The 22262-nt window shown below is 44.0% G+C and overlaps 1 protein-coding gene across 1 annotated transcript in view; it reads left to right on the top strand.

The window, feature by feature from the left end:
* The window catches only part of NEDD4L (NEDD4 like E3 ubiquitin protein ligase), a 315260-nt gene that overhangs the window by 537 nt on the left and 292461 nt on the right, over positions 1-22262 (top strand). The gene's annotated exons all lie outside the window — the stretch shown is intronic.

A 22262-nucleotide genomic window follows, 5' to 3' on the forward strand; every position in this document is an offset into this window, starting at 1 on the left:
CTGGGTGGGGGCTGGAGACCCGGGGCCCGGCGGAACCTGAATGGTCTCTCCCGTGAACTTTCATTGTGTCAGCAAGTGTTCCGATGCGCGTGTGTGTGCTTGTCACGCTGGGAGTGGGTGGACGCGTGGAGCTGTGTGTGTCCGTCCTTCTGTCTTGCAGGATCTAAAGCCTGGAGTGTGGATTTCGGGGTCTTTTTGGTGGGGGAAGTAGGTCTGGGGCGGCGGCAGGTGCTCCTGGAAACTTGGAGGAAGCTTGCAGCCTTGCCATTTTTTCCCTCCCTATGATCAAAGCCTCGCACCTCCGGGACGGGTGGAGAGTCAAAAGCTCAATCGATCTCTTTTATTAATAAAGCAAATAAAGCCACACCCCGAAGGCTGTCGGCTTCCCTGGAAAGGGCTTTGTTTTTACCCTCCCCCTCTCCTCGCGGTTTCCCACTCCCCCTTTTGCACGGCCCCTGCCTAGCCCCCTCGCCCAGCCACGCTCGGCCCTCATTGGCGCGTGGCTCTGCCGGGGGGGGGGGGGGCGGCCTGTCGCGGGCGCGGCGTGACCGGCGGGCTGCAGGGAGCAGGTCGGAGGGGTTTGCCATCTGGCCGGTATGCGCTCAGGTCTGGCGCCCCTTTCGAGAGGTGAATTTACAACCCATGAAGCATTACTCAGCAGGGAGGTATTTCCTATCTTGGTTGTGCATTTCATGAAAAGTTGATGCCTGGAAATTCAAGGATTTCTGTATTTCTCTTTCTGCCTCTCCTTTCTTTTCTGAGGTCCCCCTCTTTCTCTGGTGATGGGGGCGGGGTTCATGAAGAGGCTATTATCTGAGACATACCCACGTTATGGCTTCTCTCTCTCCAGCGTTCTTACGCTGGTACGGTGTGTGCATGTGTGCGATGTAAGTGTGTAATGGAATAGGTAACTAGGGGTGGGGAGGGTGTTTGGGGGTGTGACCCCCCCCTTAACGGTACTAGGGAAAGCTTGCTGTGGTATTTTATCAAAGAAGAATCACAATGTGAATAATGTATGACTTACATTTTGATTATTTTGCGGTACTGTGCTTGTGTAAAATAATTTCCCCATTTCTGTGCAGGTACCTGGGGATGGTTGAAAAGTAGTATTGTTTCATTTGCCCAGGGGCTTCTCTCCCTGGCTTTTCCCGTGTGAATAGCTTTCTCTTTCATTCTCTACTTCTCCATTTAATTAGTAGCTGTAGAGGGCAGGCAGTGAGCTTTTAGGAAAGGTGCTGAGATGCAGACATTCCCAAACAAAGAGCTTGAGGTATTGTGGAAGTGAAGACAGCTGTGTTTCATCTCAGGTCTTTTTAAAAGTCACATGATTATTTATAACAGCTCCCTGGAAAAAAAAATTGACGCCTGTTTTGGGAAAAGCAGCTGGATAAATGAATCACATGCATGTCACTGTTGTTCAGGCTTTGTTTACATTGACAGCTAGTGTCAGAACCTACCTAGAGTGCGTCTTGCCACTTTTGTCTGGATGAGTTAACACTGAAGAACTTACCTGGTGTCTAGTGTGCAAGTGAAGGATAGAAGAGAAAGAGAATCTGTGCACGTGTGTGTGTGTATGTGTGTATACAACTGGGTTCACTCCCGCATGTTGCTGGAGGGGTATTGGGGCTGTGTGAGGAGTAACAAGGGGTGATGAAGACATTTTATTGATTGAGTGACGGCCAGGTTGCTGGTACTTTTTAGTTCCTCCCACATTATATCACAAAAGACAAGTCACACCTGTCTTCCTTTTTCAGCTTCTACCAGTGAAAAATAAGGCAGGGCTCTTTTGATGATTTCACATTTCTGTGGTGGTTGCTTTTTATGGGAGGTTTCAGGCCGGCAGGTAGCCCTTCGGAAAATCAGGGACTACCTTCGTAGAATATTAACAACAGATTGTTGAATTTTCGTAGCTTCTTTCGTCTCCCTGAATTAGAAAACAAGTGGAAGATTTTAACAGGCTCTTAAAGTAGAGTGCTTGGTGAAACCCACAGGCAGGGTAGTTTTCCAAGGCGTGTGAAATATGGATGCACTTCAGTCCACACACTTGGTGTGCTGCAGAACATCACACACGAAGATACTTTGGTTGCTGTAGAAAAGAGCCGCCTTATAAACCTCTTAGCAAAGTAGGCATCTGTACTAACAGATTTTGTGTTTTCATTGGAGGTTGATGAAAAGCTTTGTATGTTTGCAGTGCACTTCGTTACATTGCGTTTCAGGAAGACTCTAGCTCTCAGTGCTGCTGGTGGTGAAGCATTGCATTAACCCAGAAAAAATGGATGCTGAGACAGAGGGCATTGTTTCTAGGTCTGTCCAGCTTGTAGAATGAAAGGGATTAGACGTGGGCTCTGCTCGTGTGAGAGTATGTGCTGTTTATTTTTTGTTGTGCCTTTCTGGCTGATGTTCCTCTGGTGAGGTATAGTTCATATTCCCCCTGATTTAAATCTGGTCAGTTTAGGTTAACCAAATTTGAAATTGCCATCATATGAGGTAGTTTTGGTGTTGGAGAGATTAGCAAATTAACAGAATTTCTGAGTCAGTGCCCAGGATCAGATTTGGGTTGGAATCAGAACAGTTTGGACTAGTTTCTGCATCTGGCTTGGTTCCTTGGCGGTGTTTTGTTTGGATTTTTGTTTTTATTTTTATTTTTTGGCAGTCTGTAGCGCATTTTGGCACAGTTGACTCATGAGTGTTACTGTTAACCTTCTGAAATCTTTTATTACAGCATCTTAGGTATCCTTTATTGAAAAGATTTTTCTAGTGGGTGAAAGTTTGAAGGACAGCTTTCTTATTAGACGTGGCATTTAAAAGTTTTTTGGTGGTTAGAATGAGGCAAATGGCATAGAAATGAAGGCCAGGCTGACCTGGGATGGTACTTTGCCACTTTCCTACCTCATTTTATATAAATAAGGATAGTTGGCTAATGTTTAATATGCTTTCTCTGCCCCCAGCACTGTGTTAGGCCTTTATGCACTTGCCATCTCATTTAATTCTCATAAGAACCCTGTGACCTATGCTTATTTACAGATAAGGAATGGAGGTTCAGAGAGGTTAAGTTATGCATATAGGGACACACAGCAAGTAAATCATGGAATTAGGATTTGAACCTAGTTCTGTTGATTCCACAGCCCTAGTTTTTGTTGTTTTTGTTGTTTTTGTTAATCCTCATCTGAGGATATTTTTTCCATTAATTTTTAAAAAATATATCTTTATTGATTTCAGAGGGAGGAAAGGACAGGGAGAGAGAGGGAGATAGAAACATCAATGATGAGAGTCATTGATCGGCTGCCTCCTGCACACCCCCGACTGGGGATCGAGCCCGCAGCCCGGGCCTGTGTGCAGACCGGGAATCGAACCCCGATCGCCTGGATCCTAGGTCGACACTCAAGCGCTGAGCCACACCCGGCGGGGCTCCATTGATTTTTTTTGCATGGTCCGACGTTCTAACCACTGAGCTACACTGGCCAGGGCTCCACAATTTTTAACATGCTCCCTCTCTTCCAAGTATTTTGAAAGGTCTTCGTGGCTAGATTAATCAGGATAATATAAGGTGGAGAGAAATGTTCGGGCTTATAAACTGATGGCTTCTAGGCCTGAATTAATCAGGAGCCCTGCTTAGTATGGTTTCCATAGTGTTTTAAAGCTTGGGAATTTTCATGGAAAATGGTAAAAATCTGACTTCTCACCTGGCAACAATCAGTAGGACCGAATTGTGGCCCTTGAGATGGGGCAGCTGTACTGTAGTTGCCACCAATTCCACTGCTGCCTGTTGTCTTAGGGGTTTCTTTGCTCATGTGCCTATGACAAACACTTCATGACAAACATTTATGGTTAACCTTTGACATAGATATTATATTTTCTTTAAGATGCTGTCAGTTTTAAGGTATACCATTATTTTATGGTGTCAAGCTATGATATACTGTTGATTTTATGAAGCATCTTTATTTCAGAGATGTTAAAATACGAAAACAAGGATGTTTTAGAATTCATAAATTACTCTAATTAGAAACGCGGGCTAGCCCTGGGCCTTCAGTTTCAATACCCCCAATCAGCCAACACTTTTCAGCCACCTGCTAGTCAGATTTTAGCTTTACTGTCTGAGGAAATGGCTAGAATAAGGGCAGTGCTCTTTAATGGGCATTAGCAGAGAAGAAACAGGGAGCCTTGATGAGTCGTTAATTTATAAAGAGTGGCCTGTGTGTGTGTTTTCAACAGGTTACTTGAGAAACCCTGCAAGGGAAGCGATTGGTACTCGGCATCTCTTCAGTGCACTGATTACCCACATCATCAGGAAGCTTCTTGGAAAGTTGTTTTTGGATTCTAAAACATCAGTATGCTTGATATATATTCAGGATAAATATTAATAATCTCAACGAAGAAATGCTTTTAGAATGTGACATCATCACAGCAATACTTGGGAGTTCCCGCTGGATTGCTTTTGCGTTCACTGTGAGGGGAAGAAACTTTATGCTCATTGCTAATTTAATAACCTTTCTGTAATGTTCAGGTATTTAAACAGTGTCATAAAAACATGGTAGTAAGTGACTGGTGGAAGAAACTAATTTCTCTTTGACAGACTGAGACCATATTAAATTTTTTATTTTGAGTTAAAAGTTCTGTTTAAACCTATTTTATTGCTGCCGTTGGATTTTGGGTCCTAGACAAGTAACAAGAGATCCTAATTTAAGAGTTTTTAAGCTTTTTGATGCTGTAGGCCTTTGGATAAGTGTGTTTGTTAATTGGTTATAAAGCAAACTACATCTTTTGGCAATCCATGTTAGAGGATTAAAATAATACACAAGTAACAGTGTTGATAAGTATTAGGGTGGTAAGATTAATGATGGGTGTGAAAAGTGTGACAAAATGTTACTTTCTGTTTTTATATTCTCTTCCAGGTCACAGTATAAACAAATATATTTTCTGACTATAGGTGGCAATGTTTGTACTGTTTACTGTTTAACGATGTTACTGTTGGCGTGGGAGCTGCTTGCTGGTGGAATATGGAGATGAAAGCATAATTTATTTTTATTTTTTATGTTTATTTTTATTTTTAAAAAAATATGTCTTTATTGATTTCAGAGAGAGGAAAGGAGAGGGAGAGAGAGAGAAACATCAGTGATGAGAGAGTCACTGATCGGCTGCCTCCTGCATGCCCTCAACTGGGGATCGAGCCTGCAACCCGGGCATGTGCCCTGACCGGGAATCGAACCCCGATCACCTGGATCCTAGGTCGACGCTCAACCCCTGAGTCACACCCGGCCGGGCGAGAGCATGATTTAGAAATGAAGATAAAGAAACTAGATTTAGAAAACAGTATTTTCCTACAAACTAAAGAAAATAATTTAATAAAAACACCTAAAGTAATATTTCTCACTGTGGTAGTATCAGAATCATCTGTTTTCCAAGTTTTTCAAGATTCCCCTTACCAGGGCTTCTTAAAATTTGGGGGAGAGAGACCTTTGGATTTGGGGAAGCAAAGCCCCAACAACATACAGACACACAGAGAGAGTCCTTTGAGAACCTCTGTCAAATTCTTTCATCTTGGGTGTGTAGGGACTTCTAAGTAATTCGGGTTCTGCTGTACATTCCGTTCCATAATTGCTGTCATTGACTTTGAGAAGGAAGTAGTAATTATCACGACTCTTGGGTATTTGATTGCTGGAGACATTCTTGATTCCTCAGGCAAGACTGTGGCTCATGTTCTGGCAGAGAGGGAAGTGGTGTAATGACCTGGGACCTTATTTCATGAATACATGGGATCTCCTTGTAGTTGCAGTGTTTTGTTCTGGATCCGAGTGGCCTGAATGCTGGCTACTACTGTAATGCTTTAGGTGACAAAAACCATATTACATAAATGTGTCTGGGGTAACAAGCTTAAATTGATACTTTAGTCGACTTTGTGTCCCTGACTGCAGAGACCTGTATTGATTGAGAACTGGCCACGTTTAAAGGTGAGGGTATCAGATTTCCACGGTGTCATCAAATTCAGTGTTTGGTGACTCCTTGGCAGGAAAGAATCCACTGAGAGATTTTATATATTTCTTATACCTCCTATTCACCAAGAAAATAGAGCCATTTAAAAGTGGGTTTTCTTTTAGTGTAAAATGCTGTGATGTGAGATCCACCCTGAAGCTGGGACTTGGAAGGTCTTGTAGGGATGGTGGTCCCATTAAGATGAACAAGCCCAAGAACCATCCCACTGCAGGTTAGGTAGGGTGGTGCCCCATCCCCCATGGCTTCCCAGGCATCTGAAGTGAAGCTTTGATGAATCCCTTGAGTGTTTCAAGGATGCGTCCATCTCCGGTCTACCAGGCAGAGACTGGGCTCTGTCTCCCTCTGTGTGTGATTGGGCACCTCCAGATGAGGGAGGGGACACCTTGGTGCAGTGCAGTCTGCCTTGCACCTCCAGTTCTTGGTCTTGCCTTCAGCACAGTTTTCGTTATATTTCCCATTTTCAGTCTCATTCAAGGCCTGGCTCTTTTTGGTCTCGGATACAGTTCTGGACCAGGTTTTGTGACGTGTCTTCTAGGATACTTTGTGAAGCTGGATTTCTATTGTGGGGAGTGTAGCGTTGAGGTCCTGTAGTAGAGAGAACCACAGCTGGGAAGAGGGCCAGCACATGCACACCTGGTGGGAGGCTGCACTGTGTCGCCCCAGCTGAACATCTATTTTAATGTTTGAAAATGCAAAGTGGAACAGGTTTTTTTAAGTTTTTTTTTTATAGTGATCTATATGATGTGAAGTTTTCTACGTACAGTTGGGCAACTGTGTTAAGTATCACCAACATGAGGACTCTAGTGAAGACAGGCTTGGGTCTCAAGTAACACAGAAGGTGAAGATTCTCTACTAATTTTTTTCTCTTGTTTAATGAGATGTTTGTGTTGAATGGGTTTTCTTTACCTGTGTTAGCTGTGTTTTGTTTTTATGCTGGAAGTCACTTGGGTTTTGCAGAAAATGGAAGCAAGCCTCAGCCATGTAGACAATTACATTGTTTACTAAGCACTCAGTATTAATTATTAATGAACAAAATGTGTATGTGCATCCCGCTAAATTAAAAGCTCCCCATACTTACTCACGGATCTCCCAACTACCTTTAGAATCTGAAGATGGGAATCTGTTGAAAATCTTGTGCTTTCTTTTTTTTTAAAATTTTTAATATTTTCTTAAAATTTTTTTTTTCAATTACAGTTGACATTCAGTATTATTTTATATTAGTTTCAGGCATACAACATAGTGGTTAGACATTTATATAACTTACGGAGTGATCTCCCCCATAAGTCTAGTACCCACCTGGCCCCATACATAGTTATCACAATATTATTGACTATTCCCTCAGCTGTACTTTATATCCCTGTGACTTGTGCTTTCTTTTCTAAGTCTTCATTTTTTTTCTCTTTCAGTTAGTAAGTGACTTATCTCTGGGTGTCATCATAGGGCTCACTTCATCTTTGGCAGTTTGGTTTGGAAAGGGGCAGGAGTGTTAAGGTTTAAAGAAAAAGCGAAACTGAGAATCAGTCTGCTTCCTTTTACCCTCTGTCCTTCCTTTTGTGCTGCTTCTGCTGTGAGTGGTAATTGGGTGCAACCATAAAACCATCAGTAAGTTGATTTCTAAACTTTGAACTGGCTGTGTTTCCTCCCTGCTCGTTACAGCCAGAGGATAAATGTGTGTGGCGCTTGAATTAAGCTGTATCTAGAGGGGACTGAACTGTGTGTGTTGATTTTTTGAGTTCTCGAGTATGTTTGTGCTGATAATTGAGAACTTGGTATGTGCCATGCTGCCTGTCTTTGGAATAGCTGTCTTAATTTTCAGTGAATGTTATTAGAGAGACACTTGAAGCTGGGGGTAGGAGCTTCCTCCTTTCCTCTGGGAAGTGAGGGAGTGAAGGCTATTATGCAGCCCTGGGGGTGGCGGGTTGGGTGGGAAGATTCTGGAGAATATTTAATAACATGGAAATGTCAGTAATATCATATTCAGTGGGAAAAGTAGGTTACAAAACAGCGGGTGCACTGTTTCTACAAAATAGGAGAATCCTTTTGTGGTTAAAAGTGATTATACATAGAAAAAATGACTAGGAGTATATCCCAGGATGTTCATGGTAGTTCTCTGAGTAAAGTGATTACAGGTAATTCTTATTATCTTCCTAGGGTCCTCACATTTTCTATATTTCTAAGGAATGCATGTATTTCAGGCTTCGGGCAAAAACTGGAGCAGTTGTTCAGTACAAATATTAAGTTTGTTCAGTTGAATGCATGTTTCTCAAGGGCCTGCTTTGTGCTCCGTATCTAAGGATGTCAAGGTCATTGCATGGCCTTTTAGGAGCTCACCATCAAAGTGGGAAGTGGGGGGACAGATAAAGGGTTGAATATTTTTCGGAAAAAGTAACTGGTAAATTAGATACTTTTTTTCATTTGCAGCTTGCAAAATAGATGTTTCTGCCTTGGCTGGTATGGCTCAGTTGAGCTTCCTCCCGTGCACTGAAAGGTTGCTGGTTCAATTCCCAGTCGAGGCACATGGCTGGTTGCGGGCTCAATACCCAATGGGGGCATGCAGGAGGCAGGCAGCCGATCGATGTTTCACTCTCGTATTGATGTTTCTCTCTCCCCCTTTCCCTTCCTCACTCTAAAAATCAATAAGAAATCTTTAAAAAAATAGATGTTTCATTTTCTCTACTACGGACACTTAAGATTTGTATTTTCACCCTTCTCTGCACTACAGTTGCATAAAAGTAATTTAAATCTTTAGTAGGGTTCTGAAATTTTTTTGTGTGTACCCTGAAAATTATGGCCTATGATCAAACTCAAACTTGTTTTTGTTTTCTTGGGTTTGTGTTAGAGATCTTGTTATTACGTGATGATAGCATTGAATAGTTTTAGGTTGTCAGAATGCTGGCCATGCATAGCTATAGTCACTGGCACAGGTAGCGAAGGGACCGGAAATGATTCTTTGTTTTGCCTTTCAGCTGACTTGTAATGTCTATCAAAGTGTTTGTGTGTTTTCCAGAGTATGTTTCCTGGTGCTCCCTTCCCGAACAGAAGGATGCCGTTAGCAAATACCATGTTATGAAGCTTTTCTTTATCACCACCCACCCTGAGCCTTTAAAATTTTTATTTTATTTTACAATTACAGTGTACATTCAGTATATTGTATTAGTTTCAGGTGTACAGCATAGTGGGTAGACAGTCATATACTCTACGGTATTCCTCCCGATATTTCTGTTACCCACCTGGCACCATACATTGTTATTACAATATTATTGACTGTATTTCCTATGCTGCACTTTATATCCCCATGACTTTTGTAACTACTAATTTGCACTTCTTAATCCCTTCACCTTTTTCACCCGTTCTCCCAATTCCCCTCCCCTCTGTCAACCATCAGTCTCTTCCCTGTGTCCTTGAGTCTGTTTCTATTTTGTTTGTTAATTTTGTTCTTTAGATCCACATATAAGTGAAATCACATGGTATTTGTCTTTCTCTCTCTGACCTATTTCACTTAGCATAATACCCTCCAGGTCCATCCGTGCTGTTGCAAATGGTAAGATTTTATTATGGCTGAGTAGTATTCCATTGTATATATGTACTACAGCTTTTGTATCCACTCAGCTGTTGATGGGCACTTGGGTTGCTTCCGTAGGGGTGCATATATTCTTTCGAATTACTGTTTAGAGTTTCTTTGGATATATTCCCAGAAGTGGAATCGCAGGGTCATAAGGTAATTCCATTTTTAATTTTTTGAGGAACTTCTACACTGTTTCCCTTAGTGGTTGCACCAGTCTGCATTCCCACTAACAGTGCACTACCCCCTGAGCCTTCTACTATTTCTTGAAATAAGGATGCATCTTACAATTGATACGTGTGTTTAATGTGGTGGGTTCCTCGCACTCACAACCATACTCCTTTACTCCCTGCAACCCCCGGAGTTATAGCTTACAGGTGATGGGATCTTAAAATTGTGGCATTTGAGTTAGCCAATGTCAATTTGTTTTATTATGGTGCCCCGTGAATTGTGGTAGGTTATTGATAGTTGTCATGGAGACTATAACCTTATCTCCATGTTCAGTTGTGATACGTCTCTTAAGTGCCCACCTAGACAATAAGGACATGTGCCAGCTCACTGATGTCATCAAGGAATCAAGCTCTTTCTTTACTATAGCAACAGTTTGGCCTTTTTCAGGGGCCTTACTGGTCTGAGGGTGGCTGCCTGTGGCAGTCAGAGCTACGTTCTTGTCTTCCATTTGAGGAGGAAAGAGAATGGCTTCCTGTGGCTTTCTCTTAAGATTAAGGAAATCTCATTCCCAGAATCACCCAGGAAATCTCTTGATGTGTCTCATTGGCCCACAGAGACTTAGATCTGCCCATCCCTCAACCAGCTGGTGAGAAGGAGGGGATGGAATTACCTTTATTGCCTTAACGGTCCACCCGTTGAGCTGGGGTGAAGTCCATGATGACCCCACAGTCCACCCCTTGGATAATTCATCCGCTCTCACATCTGTACACCTTCAGAAATCCCCATGGCTTCATGAAAGCAGATGCTTCCTTTCCCTGGGAGGGAACCAAATATTCCTTAAGTATTGCAAGGGTCTCTGAGTGATACACTGTCCCTTCTCTTACACCTGAAAGGAGTTTTTTGTTTGTTTTTTAAAATGGTATGGCAATTTATGTCTAAATGGGTTATGCCCCCACCACTCCAAATCCAACCTGCAGTGGTGAAGAGGGAACAGGATACTGCAATAAACCTCCCATTTGGAGAGGGTAAAAAAGAAAACTCAGTGTGGTAGCTGGCAGAACAGGAATAGCAAGGAGTCCTTGCCTTGGTCAGCCAGTCTGGCAGCCTCCAGCTCCACTGGTTTGTGTCCAGCATGAGAGTCTCCCTTGGTGTTTGTCCTCTATAACTGCCCCTAGGTGGAACAGGCACTGGCAGAGTGCCTCCTCTTGGGTCCTGCTTGGTGCTTCAGGTTGTTTGTCTGGGGGTTGAACAGCCATAGGTGGGAGTCAGCTGAGCTGAGTATTCGGCAGTACTATGACTATGAAAATTTAGCATCCAGGATTGTTTGCTTCCAGTTAATCCCATGGGCCAGTACTGGCAGCCAGTGATCTTATCTAGATGAAGCCTCTGGAAATGGGAATTTCTGTGTCTTAGCCACAGGCTCTATACCCTGCTGCTTATCCTCATTGCTTCTGCCTTGAGACAATTTAAAAATAGCCTTGAATGAAGAGGCACACAGTTTGGGTCTAGGAGAAAACGGGGGGGGGGGGGGGTACTTGAACCCCTGCTACCTTTGCTCTCTGCCTTTTCAGAATGATCAACTTCCTCAGACTGGGATTGTGGGACTCACAGGACCCTTACACACACCCTCAACCCCCATCCCCTCAGCCATTGCAATTTTATTTATAGCACTTCTTTTTGTACAAAATTGGTGATGATTAGGGCTCTTGACGTCAAGCAACAGTGACTGATACTGCTAAACTGAAGCAGAAAGGGATTTATTGAAGGCATTTTGCATAGCACAGAAGGAACTGTAAAGCTGGAGAGCCAGGCCTGGACAGCAGACAAGGCAGGCTGGGCACCCAGAATTGCAGCAAGAACCCACAGGAGGGCCCTTGGGGTCCCAGACACTGATCACCTCTGACACTGGTCCCCATCCGCCTGGGTGCTGTAGCTGTATCAGCTCTCCTCCTACCTGTGTTGGGGGCACTCAACCCCTCTCATGCACCATGACTCAATAGAAGGACTCATAGACCCGGACATTGTTGTACGCACAGTTATGTTTTATTACAGTGAAATGAACACAAAGTAAATCAGCAAAGGGAAAAGTGAATTAGGAAGAAACCAGGCTCGAGCTTCCCAGAGTCCTCTCCCAGAGGCGTCACACGATGCACTGAACTCCTCTAGCCGCAGTCGTGACAGCCTGGATAAAATGTTGTCCATGGGGAATCTCATTAGAGACTCAGTGCCCACGGCTTTTATTGGGGATGGCCACGGAAGCACCTTCTGCTTAGCACGAACTTAAATTCCTGACTCCCAGAAGGAAAGCAAGTGTTTAGCATAAACTACGGGGTTTGCACACAGTCTAGGCACCCTTGTCATTTAGGGGAACGTTTTATGTCAGTGGAGGGAGCCGTTTACCATTCAAGTTTTCAGAAGCTAGCCAAGAGCCAACCTTGCAAGCAGGCCTTTCTCAGGATAGCAATTCCTGATCTGCTATGCAAATTATTTCAAATTCTTTTCTAAGCTCTTCCTCTTCCAGTCCCTGGTGGGAAGGCTCAGGCATGGGCCTCTGAGTGGCCAGCCACAATCATGTGCTCACAACCCTTGCTGCTGGGGGAGAGGTGTGAGGGGTTTGTTTCTTCTGTTTAAACTTTTGGTTTCTGTGGTGAGAGGTGGGCCCAGCCTCCCATTAAAATGCTCACTGTGAGGAATCCCCAAACATAGGAAGTGGTTTCAGATGCTGGGCAGTACAGTATCCCTCTCCTCAAAAGAAAACCCCTTGAAGCATAAATCAGGCCCAACATAAGTGTGGAATGAATGGTTGTAGTGGTCAGTCTGGGTGGTATGCATTTCAAGCATTTGTCATCCCTGCCTCAGGGAGGGGCTGTGACATGTGTTTGCGAATTTTGTGTCCTGGTTGGGGCAGGAGACAGAGTGCACCCCAGGCTCTGTAGAGGGGCAGATGCTTTCTGAGAACCCACAGTGGAATGGGATCCAGGAGTTCAACTGAGGCTGAATGAGGTGTTGCCAATGACTCCAGGGTTGGGGACAGAATATTCCAGATGGGAATAGCAAACCCAAAGACCCTGAGATAGGAACATGCTTGAGGAGCAGAGAGAAAACAAGCCTGGCTGGGTCGTGGGAATGGAGATGGGGACCAGCAGGCAGCAAGGGCAGAGAGGGAACCAGAGGACAGAGTGGGAGGACTTTGGCAGCCATGTGGAAGCCTGGGGCTTTCTTAATGCATTGGAAAGCCTGGGAGGATTTTAAGCAGAGGACTAACAGGGTCTGATGTGTGACTTGAAGTGACTCTGTGAAGAAAGGATTGTTGGGGAAGGACAAGAATGAAAGGAGAAGGGGAGATTAAAGATCGTGGCGGACTGAGTGGAAGCTACACTGACACTGTCCTGGGACCAAACTGGAATTATAACTAAAATATAGGAAAAACACCCTGAATAATCAACTGCAACTGAAGACGAGCTGGAGCGAGCACCCTCATAACCAAGGAGGAAAAGTGGAGACTGCATAGAGACTGGTAGGAAGTGCAGAGGTGCAAGAGGGCTGGCTGGGCTCCCACAGGCAGCAGCTGAAGGTCCGGAGGGAGATCTCAGCTGTGGAGGGTTCCCATTGAGGACTGTGGGGCCTAAACCCCAGCTGGGCTTCTGAGCCAAAAGCACTAGAACTGAGAAAGGCTGTGAAAAGCAGCTGGGTTTCCATCTGCCAGGGAGAGACGGCTAGTACTGCAGGCACCCTCTTAAAGACCCAGCACACAAAGTTTCGTGTGCAGCCACTCACCTTGGGCTTTAGCAGAGGGAGGGCAGAGTGGACTGGAGCTGTGTGAGGAGAATCTAGGGTTCTGGGCTCTGGAGATAGAGCTCAGAGGGTACCCCTCTGGACTCCTGTGCTGAGTCATTCCCCCATACTGCAGAGGCAGACAATTACCTTCCAAGCTGCTTTTGCCTGAGGGGAAAGCAATTGCCCCACCCTGCTGGATAATCTCTGGCCCTACTGTGTGGAGTTTCTACAGCCTGAGGCTCATTAAGAGAATCAGATTAATCAGCCTGCAGGCAAAGGCAGACTTTAGAGTGCATTGAAGTCTTTGCCTGATCTGCTCTGGACCCAGGCATTAGAAAAGCAGACTTTGGTGGGCATCTTGGTCCTGCCCAAACTCACCCAGCCCCAACAGAGGGAACCTCAAGCCGTGGGTTGTTGATAGCTCCAAAAAGGGTATTCAAGGCCAGTCACAAACAGCATCTGACATTGGCCTGCACCAGAGACCTTCCAAAAAGACTGAGAGTCCTAGCAGGCCTACCTAATACATAGAAACAAACCCAAATAGGCAGCCAAAATGGGGAGACAAAAAAACAAGCCCCAAATGCAAGAACAAGAGAAGTCTCCAGAACAAGAGCAACATGAAATGGAGATAAGCAATCTATCAGATATAGAGTTCAGAATACTGATTGTAAGGATGCTCAACAGCATGAAAAAAGATATGGGAACTACGTAGGAAATTAAGAAGGACATAGCAGAAATAAAGAATACATTAGAAGGAATAAACAGATTAGAGGAAGCTGAGGATCAGATAAGTGAATTAGAAGTCAGGGTAGAAGAAATCACTCAATCAGAGATCCAAAAAGAAAAAACAGTTTAAAAACAGGACAGTCTAAGGGAGCTGTGGGACAACATGAAACGTAACAATATTTGTGTCATTGGCGTGCCAGAGAAGGTCAAATGCAAGCAAGGATTAGAGAACCTGTTTGAAGAAATAATGGCAGAAAAGTTCCCTAACCCAGTGAAGAAAAGTCACACAAGTTCAGGAGGCACAGAGAGTCCCAAGCAAGAAGAACCCCAAGAGGCCCATGCCCAGACACGTCATAATTAAAATGCCAAAAATTCAAGACAGAATATTAAAGGCAGCAAGAACAAAGCAGTCTGTTACCTACAAAGGAGCTCCCATAAGGCTGTCAGCTGACTTCTCATCAGAAACTCTACAGGCCAGAAGGGAATGGCATAAAGTATTCAAGGTAATGCAAAACAAGGTTCTGAAACCAAAACTGCTCTATCCAGCAAGGCTGTCATTCAAAATAGATGGCGAAATAAAGAGCATCCGAGACAAAATAAGGCTAAAGGAGTTTATCACCACCAAACCAGCATTGCAAGAAATGTTAAAGGGACTTCTGTAATAAGAAGAAGTAGAGAAATATAGAGATAAAGAATTAAAATGGCAATAAATGAGGACCCATCAATAATCACCTTAAGGACTTTAGGGGAGAGATCAACAGCAATACAGTCATAGTTGTGGACTGTAACTCACCACTGACTTCACTAGACAGATCTTCCAGATAAAAAGGCAACACTCTCTAACCCTACAACTTAAAGAATTAGAAAGCTCTCCTGTGAAGCTGTCCGGACCAGGGCTTTTGTTTGCTGGGAGGTTTTTTATTTTTATTTTTTATTGCTGCTTCGATTTCATCAGTTATTAGCCTATTCAGGTTTTCTGATTCAGTTTTACATGAACTCTCTCATATGTGAAATCTAATAAACAAAATAGACCGAGGAACAGAATAGATCCAGAGACATAGAAGCATGGAACAGACTGACGAATCTCAGTGGGAAGGCAAGGGTGGGGGAGTGGGTGGGGAGAGATTAATCAAAGAATTTATATGCATATATGCATAATTCATGGACACAGATAATAGTGTGGTAAAGACCTGGGGGGGGGGGCGGCGAGCAGATGTGGGGGGAGGGGACCAATGGGGAAAAAAGAGATATCTGTAATACTTTCAACAATAAAGATTTAAAAAAAAGAATGAAAGGAGAGAAACCAATTAAGACACTTTAGTTGTAGTTGGTTAGGAGGCAGTGGCTGGCTGGCATTCGAGGAGGGGCACAGTGGAGTGAATTTGGCATATATTTGGAGGAATTGCCTGGGACTTGATAGAACAGATAGGAGATGTCACCTAGGATTTTGGCATGAACAGTTAGGTAGAATGTCAGTTGCTGAGGGGGAAAGACTGAAGGAGGGATAAGATTGGGGGGAAATGGGGAAATCAAAAGGCCTGTTAGGTTAAGAGTAATATACCTACTAAGTAACCATGAGATACTTAGTAGGCAGCAGGCAGAGATACAAGCGTCTGGAACCCAGTGGAGCTGTCGGGCCAGGGGTGGGACATTGGGGTCCTTAGCCTGTGGTTGGCATGTGAGGCCTTGAGACCAGGGGAAATGATGAGGGCTTGAGAGAGGGCAAGGGCAAGGGCAGGCCCTGGGCCCACATACTTTTGGAGGGTTGGTCGCTGAGGTAGACTGCCCTCTAACCTCTAATCCAGTATGGTCTCAGGAAAGGTGACAAGGGAGTGGGACTGCTCGGACGCAGCCAGAGTTGTGGAGGGCAGGTGATAGGACAGTAAGTGTGCAAAGTGGATTTGGCAAAGCGAATCCCTTGGTGATCTGGGTGAAAGCTGTGCCAGGAGGGTGGGAATGGGTGTCCTGCGGAGGAGAGCAAAGAAATGTGAGGACGTAGAAGCAACTCTTCAAAGGGGTTTTGCTGTGAAAGGGAGCAGAGAAACGTGGATGCAGCTAAGCGAGGACATCGGTGCTGGGGGCAGTGTTTCTCAAGTTGGGAGATACCTGAGAGAGAGAGAGAGAGAGAGAGAGAGTGTGTGTGTGTGAGTGCGAGTATGTGGCAGAGAGGGAGAAATGGATGCCGAAGGTGGATCTGTTCACATGGTGAGGTTGGTGCATATGCCCAGTGACTAGCTCTTAGGTGACTTGAAATCATCTTTGATTGTGTTGGCATAAATGATCCTCCAGTGGTCTCATGCTCAGGAGATGAGACAGAAATGGACTTAATATGGCAACAGAGTCCTACGCCCAGTGACAGTCAAATAACCGTGTGCCTGATGGTCTGAGCGTGAGTTTTTCTCTCCAGTTAAAAAGACTGGGAGGACTGAGCCGACATCAAAACATGACTGGTGGCATAGCTGTGCTGACCTCAGAGAGCCAGTGGGGCGGCAACGAGCATCATAGGAGGTAGACCTAGTTTTACACTTCTCTTAGTGAAATAACCAAAAAATTTAAGCACTGAGAGGAGATTTGAGAGAATTTTTTCCCTTCTAAACTGAGTGTCAAACTTGAGAAGTACTGTTCTAATTAGAAGTTGAAAGCCATAGTTCACTGTGCAGTGTCATCTGACCTGTGGGCTGGGGCTTGTTTCTCCCTTTGCCCTCACTGAAACCCTTTTATAGTCTTATATTTCAGAAATTCTCTTAAGCAACTTCAGTCTTTGTAGAGTAAGACTGGTCTTAATACATGAAAAGAAAGAAGATTGATGATTGTAGGGAGGGACAGGAGTGCCTGATAATGCTGCTAAACGCCCTGCAGGGCTCAAGACAGCCCCCACTGCAAAGAACTGGGTAGCCCACAGTGCCTGTACTGCCAAAGTTGAGAAATCCTGCTCCAGGACATATCAGTGTGACATGGTTATTTAATTGAATCCATGAACCAATCATATGAGATTGAAAGTGCTGTTTTGAATGTTTTTCAGATGAGAAAAGCAAGGCTTAGAGAGGATCAACCAGTTGCTTGGCCAAAGCCACAGAGCTCGTAAGTGCCAGAACTGGGATTTGAACCCAGGTCTACGCATGTCAATCCAGACGTGCCATTTTCAGTTTGCCCCACTACTGTATTCCTCACAGTTCTGCAGAGGAAGAGGCACACTGGACTGTGGGTTCTTTTTCTGTAGTGCTGGCTCCAGAGTGGAGGAGGCTGAAAGGAGGGTGGTTTTTTATAATCAGCTCTGCATAGGATCGGATTTTCCATTCCTGAAAGTCTTACAGCAGGGAGTTCACAGAAACAATCATTGTTTAGATGTTGGCTTTCCCCTGAAAATATAAATATGGGAACACGCACAGTACCACCTTTTCCTTTAAAAATACTGCTGTTAAGATAAAAATGCAAAAGTTATAATTCAGAACACTGTTTGTTCCCTGTGCATATGAACTGTTGCAGGCTTCTCATAGTAACTTAATTCTGAAGAGTATCCCTTTCGGAAGGAACAGGATGAGAAGGGGAATTTGGAGGGTTATGTAGGACCATCTGGAATTAGAGATAGTTGAACTGTTATATTAAAAACACCTTGAGCCCAACTGGTGTGGCTCAGTGGTTGAGCGTCGACCTAGGATCCAGGAGATTATGGTTTGATTCCTGGTCAGGGCACATGCCCCGGTTGCTGGCTCAATCCCATCAGGGGCGTGCAGGAGGCAGCTGATCAATGACTCTCTCTCATCATTGATGTTTCTCTCTCTCCCTCTCCCTCCCTCTCTGAAATCAATAAAGACATATTTTTAAAAAGATGAAAAAACAAAGCCCACCTTGATTTGCTGGAGATGAGCCCTTTTGAGAATGTTTTAGTTGGTCTAGATGACTAAAGGGCTCTGCTAGCTCAGGATAAAGCATGAGGTTTATAATTTGTTCATCTGCTGTCCACGTTTCATTCTTACTCTCCAGTTCCTGGGCAGGTTTTGGATGCATATGTAGCAGCCTTCCCAGGTGGCCCGTGACGTGGGAGCTGTAGGGACAGTTCTCACAGTTGAACTCATTCTATTGTATTGTCGGCATTTTCAGGGTGCCGTATTTTAAATATATCTTTATTGATTTCAGAGAGAGGACAGGAGAGGGAGAGAGAGAGATAGAAACATCAATGATGAGAGAGTCACTGATCGAGCCCGCAACCCGGGCATGTGCCCTGACCGGGAATCGAATCCCGATCGCCTGGATCCTAGGTCGACGCTCAACCGCTGAGCCACACCCGGCCGGGCAAGGTGACGTATTTTAAGATACAGGCTCAGGATGCTGGTCTGAATGAGACTGCCCTGCTGAGGCTGAGGTAGATACTTTTGTGGGCTGATGTCTCTGTGTTAGAAAGGCTTATTGACCCCATGTCTTATTTTTTGCTGGCTGCACAGGGCTTGACTGGGGCTTGGGCTTCTGTATACTTTCCCCATTGGATCTGTTGTCCTGAGAGTTGAGAGGACTCCTGAATCCAGGCAAGGCCTCTCTGGGGGACACCTGTTGGCTGCACCTTCTAATCTGATGCCAGTTCTGCTAGAAAGTAGAAGCTTAGGGGAGGGCAGCAAGGGGGTTCCCATCATGGAGTTTGGTAAGCAAACAGCAGGGCCTTTCTGTCGGGAGAATTGATGCTTTCCCATGGCACAGATCCATACAGAATCCAAGAATTGATGCTTTCCGATGGCACAGATCCATACAGAACCTGAGGAAAAGTGGGGAAAAGGAGACTTAACACTTTACCGTTTGTTGCTGCCATCTAAATGTAACTGGTTACTAGCCTGGATTATACACCACACAATGTTGAGCTCAATGTGACTTCAGCTTTTTAGATTCATGTGTATAACCCGAAATCACTAATAGGAAATTTTGACAGAAATTGAAGGGGCGATATCAATTAAAGGAACACCTCTAAATTTAGTCCAATATCCATAATAAGCACAAATTGACAAACGTTTCATTCGCTGTATTAGTGCTGATATTACTTAGTGCTTAACTGATTTGGCTTAGGTTTTCTTCTTTTCTGCTCCAAGATTTCCCAGTGAGGAATACCTTATCCTAATATTGCTTGCCTTAGAAAGAACAAGTACTCATGTGTTTTCTTTTCTACAGTGGGAAGATAGCAGGTAATGTAATACAGCATAGTATTTTTTAAGGTTGAGTGAAGTAGACCCCTTTTAGAGAGAGAATATCAGTGAGGACTCCGCATGTTGCCTTACATTATTTTTATTATAATGTTTCTTCAAGTATATCCAAATGTAAAAGGAATAAACACATTTGTAGTGCATATATCACCATAACAGCACAATAACCAACATACAAATTGATTACGAGTCTAACTCCCAGTGTAATTGAATTCAAAGTAACTGTATGATTTTAATGTGGCCGGTGATGCTGTTCTGTTAAAACTACATTTATCCTCTGTGTTCAGGATGTACTGGCTGCGAGGACGAGTTTTCCTTTCTGACCTACCATGAGCCCGGTGGTGGTCACTCTGTCTTCCTTTATTTCCCTCATTCAGACTTCAGATGCACTATGGACTGGAGTACAAAAACGTCAGTGACCTGAAGTCATCATGGTAGCTGGGGACACAGTAGAGCCATCTTGATCATGAATACAAGGGCCGATGGAAGCTGCAGGAATCACGGGGAGAACACAGTTATATAAGGTGGCCACGTAGAGGGATTTAGAATGTGCTTGTATTAATATATTAAGATTGGCATAGCTTGAGGCTTCCTGTGCCAGATGTGGTTCATGCTCTCAAGTCATACCCAGCAGGGAGGGAATTCCTGTGCTGGCTGGTAGAGCCTCTTTGGAAAGCTGATGACTTTCGCCCGTCGGCTCTGCCATTCATTGCACAGCTGTGGTGCGCAGCATATGGGTGACTCTCATTTGGCCCCAGTAGTGTAGCTATGTTGAAATTGTCAGTCAGCTCTCACACATCTTGTGCATTTGTTGCTATTTAATTCCGCACAGATCTTGTCTTTGCTTTTAAAGACAATTTAGTATGCACATTTCCGTATTAAAATAACACAGTTCATTTAGTTTCTCATCTTTCCATTCCTCAGCAGCCCCTTTTTTTTTGAGGGATTGAGGGTGGGGTGGGGGGGAGAGAGATTGATTGATATGAGAGAGATATATCGATTGCTTGTCTCCCACACGTGCCCCGACCGGGGCCGGGGATCAAACCTGCAACCCAGGTATGTGTCCTTGAGCGGGAATCAAACTCACAACCCTTGGGTGTGTGGGCTGATACTCTAACCACTGAGCCACACCGGCCAGGGCTTTAGAAACCCCTTTTCACTGTTGTCATTTTCAGCTGACCTTGCTGTCCAAGTAAGTGAGTGCTTTTGTTGCATTTTTCTCAAGACAAACAGAAATCAATTCTTATTGGCTCTAAAGTCCCTGCAAGGTACAGCTCCATGTTCGGAGCTGGTGCCTTAGCTGCACATGCTCAGTGCACTAGTTTCCTGTGTAGTTTTGGTATTCTTGCTTTTAAAAAGTTCCTTTCTCTTTTTGCTTTTCTTAGCCAGTGATGACGATAAAATAAACTTTCTTTTTTTTTTAAGCAAATATGCTGAATGTTGCCCAGCCTAATGATCATTGCCTTTCACAGTGGTTTCTTGGGAGGCCTTGCATTTACTCTTAATGGGGTAACCGAGGGTCAGTGAATTTCTTGGTAATCTTTCCTTCCTCTGGCAAAACAGTCTTCCAGGGTACTAGCCATATTAGCTTCGTTACCTTACAATGACATCTCATTAAAACGGCCTTAATGGTATTGAATACTCATCTTAATCACCATGGTTGGCTTTGAAGCTGTTTCTAGAAGTTTATCCCCCAGGAAAGTACAGCTTGCTCACCGCCCGGGGTGTTGGATGTGATGGTATATGGGCTTCAGTGGCCACTCCTCCAGCCGAGAAGGTCTAAGAAGGTGTTGAATGATGACTTGCTGTTGAGATAAGTGTTTAGGGTCACAAGGTGGGTGTAGTGGCATGCCAGCGTTCTTAGTGTCATATTAAAAAAGAATCAGTCACATTCTTTAATGTTCATATTTTGTACAGTTAGTATCAGGAAAGAAACTTAGTAAATTTTACTCTGACAAAGTAAAAGGGCAGAAATTACTGGTAGATTTTTAACAGTATACAGTATACACACACACGCACATTTCCTCATTTCTTTCTCTTCAGTTGCTTGTCTGTTTCCTGTTAATCTCATTTTTTGAAGCCTCCATTTTCATAGAAGTTAGGTGGTTCTGGTTTTTACTTTTGACATTGATATCTAGGATCTAGCGAATTAAGTAACTCGCTGAGAGATTTTTCTCAGTGAATGCTGCAGCTTGTTTGGGGATTGTGTTTATTTTTGTGAGGTTTATGGACTTAGATTCCCCCCCATCCATACCCACAGTGTATTTCGGAATTTGTCATCTTTAGATGTGTTTTAATAGTCTTATCAATGTAAGCATTTTAAAGCCCATTCTTTTAAAGTGAACTTCACTGCATTTTGGCTTTTGCCAAGAAAGAACAACAGTAGGGCACGTGAGAATTTGGCTTAGCAAAATTAGCTCCACAGAAGCAAATTGACATGTTGTTGGTTTATGGTTTTGATCAAGCAGTGTGTAGTCCTAGTTTAAAACAAGCCTGGATTAAAATCCAAATTCACTTATCATACTTGCAAGGGTTTGAACCCAATTTTGAGAATGTAAATATGTATCTAATATCTTGGTGACCTCAGGTTTTGAAGGGTAACAATAAAAGGAAGTGATGGAGTATCTATTTATTATTTATTTTTATTGATTTCAGAGAGAGGAAGGGAGAGGGAGAGAGAGATAGAAACATTAATGATGAGAGAGCCATTGACCTGCTGCCTCCAGCATACCACCTACTGGGGATTGAGCCTGCAACCTGGTCAGCTGTGATCTCCCGGTTCATGGGTCAATGCGCAATCACTGAGGCACCCTAGCTGGGCGGATAGAGTATCTTAATACCACTGCTTA

This window comes from Miniopterus natalensis, chromosome 7 (assembly GCF_054644295.1).
Source record: "Miniopterus natalensis isolate mMinNat1 chromosome 7, mMinNat1.hap1, whole genome shotgun sequence".
NCBI lineage: Eukaryota > Metazoa > Chordata > Mammalia > Chiroptera > Miniopteridae > Miniopterus > Miniopterus natalensis.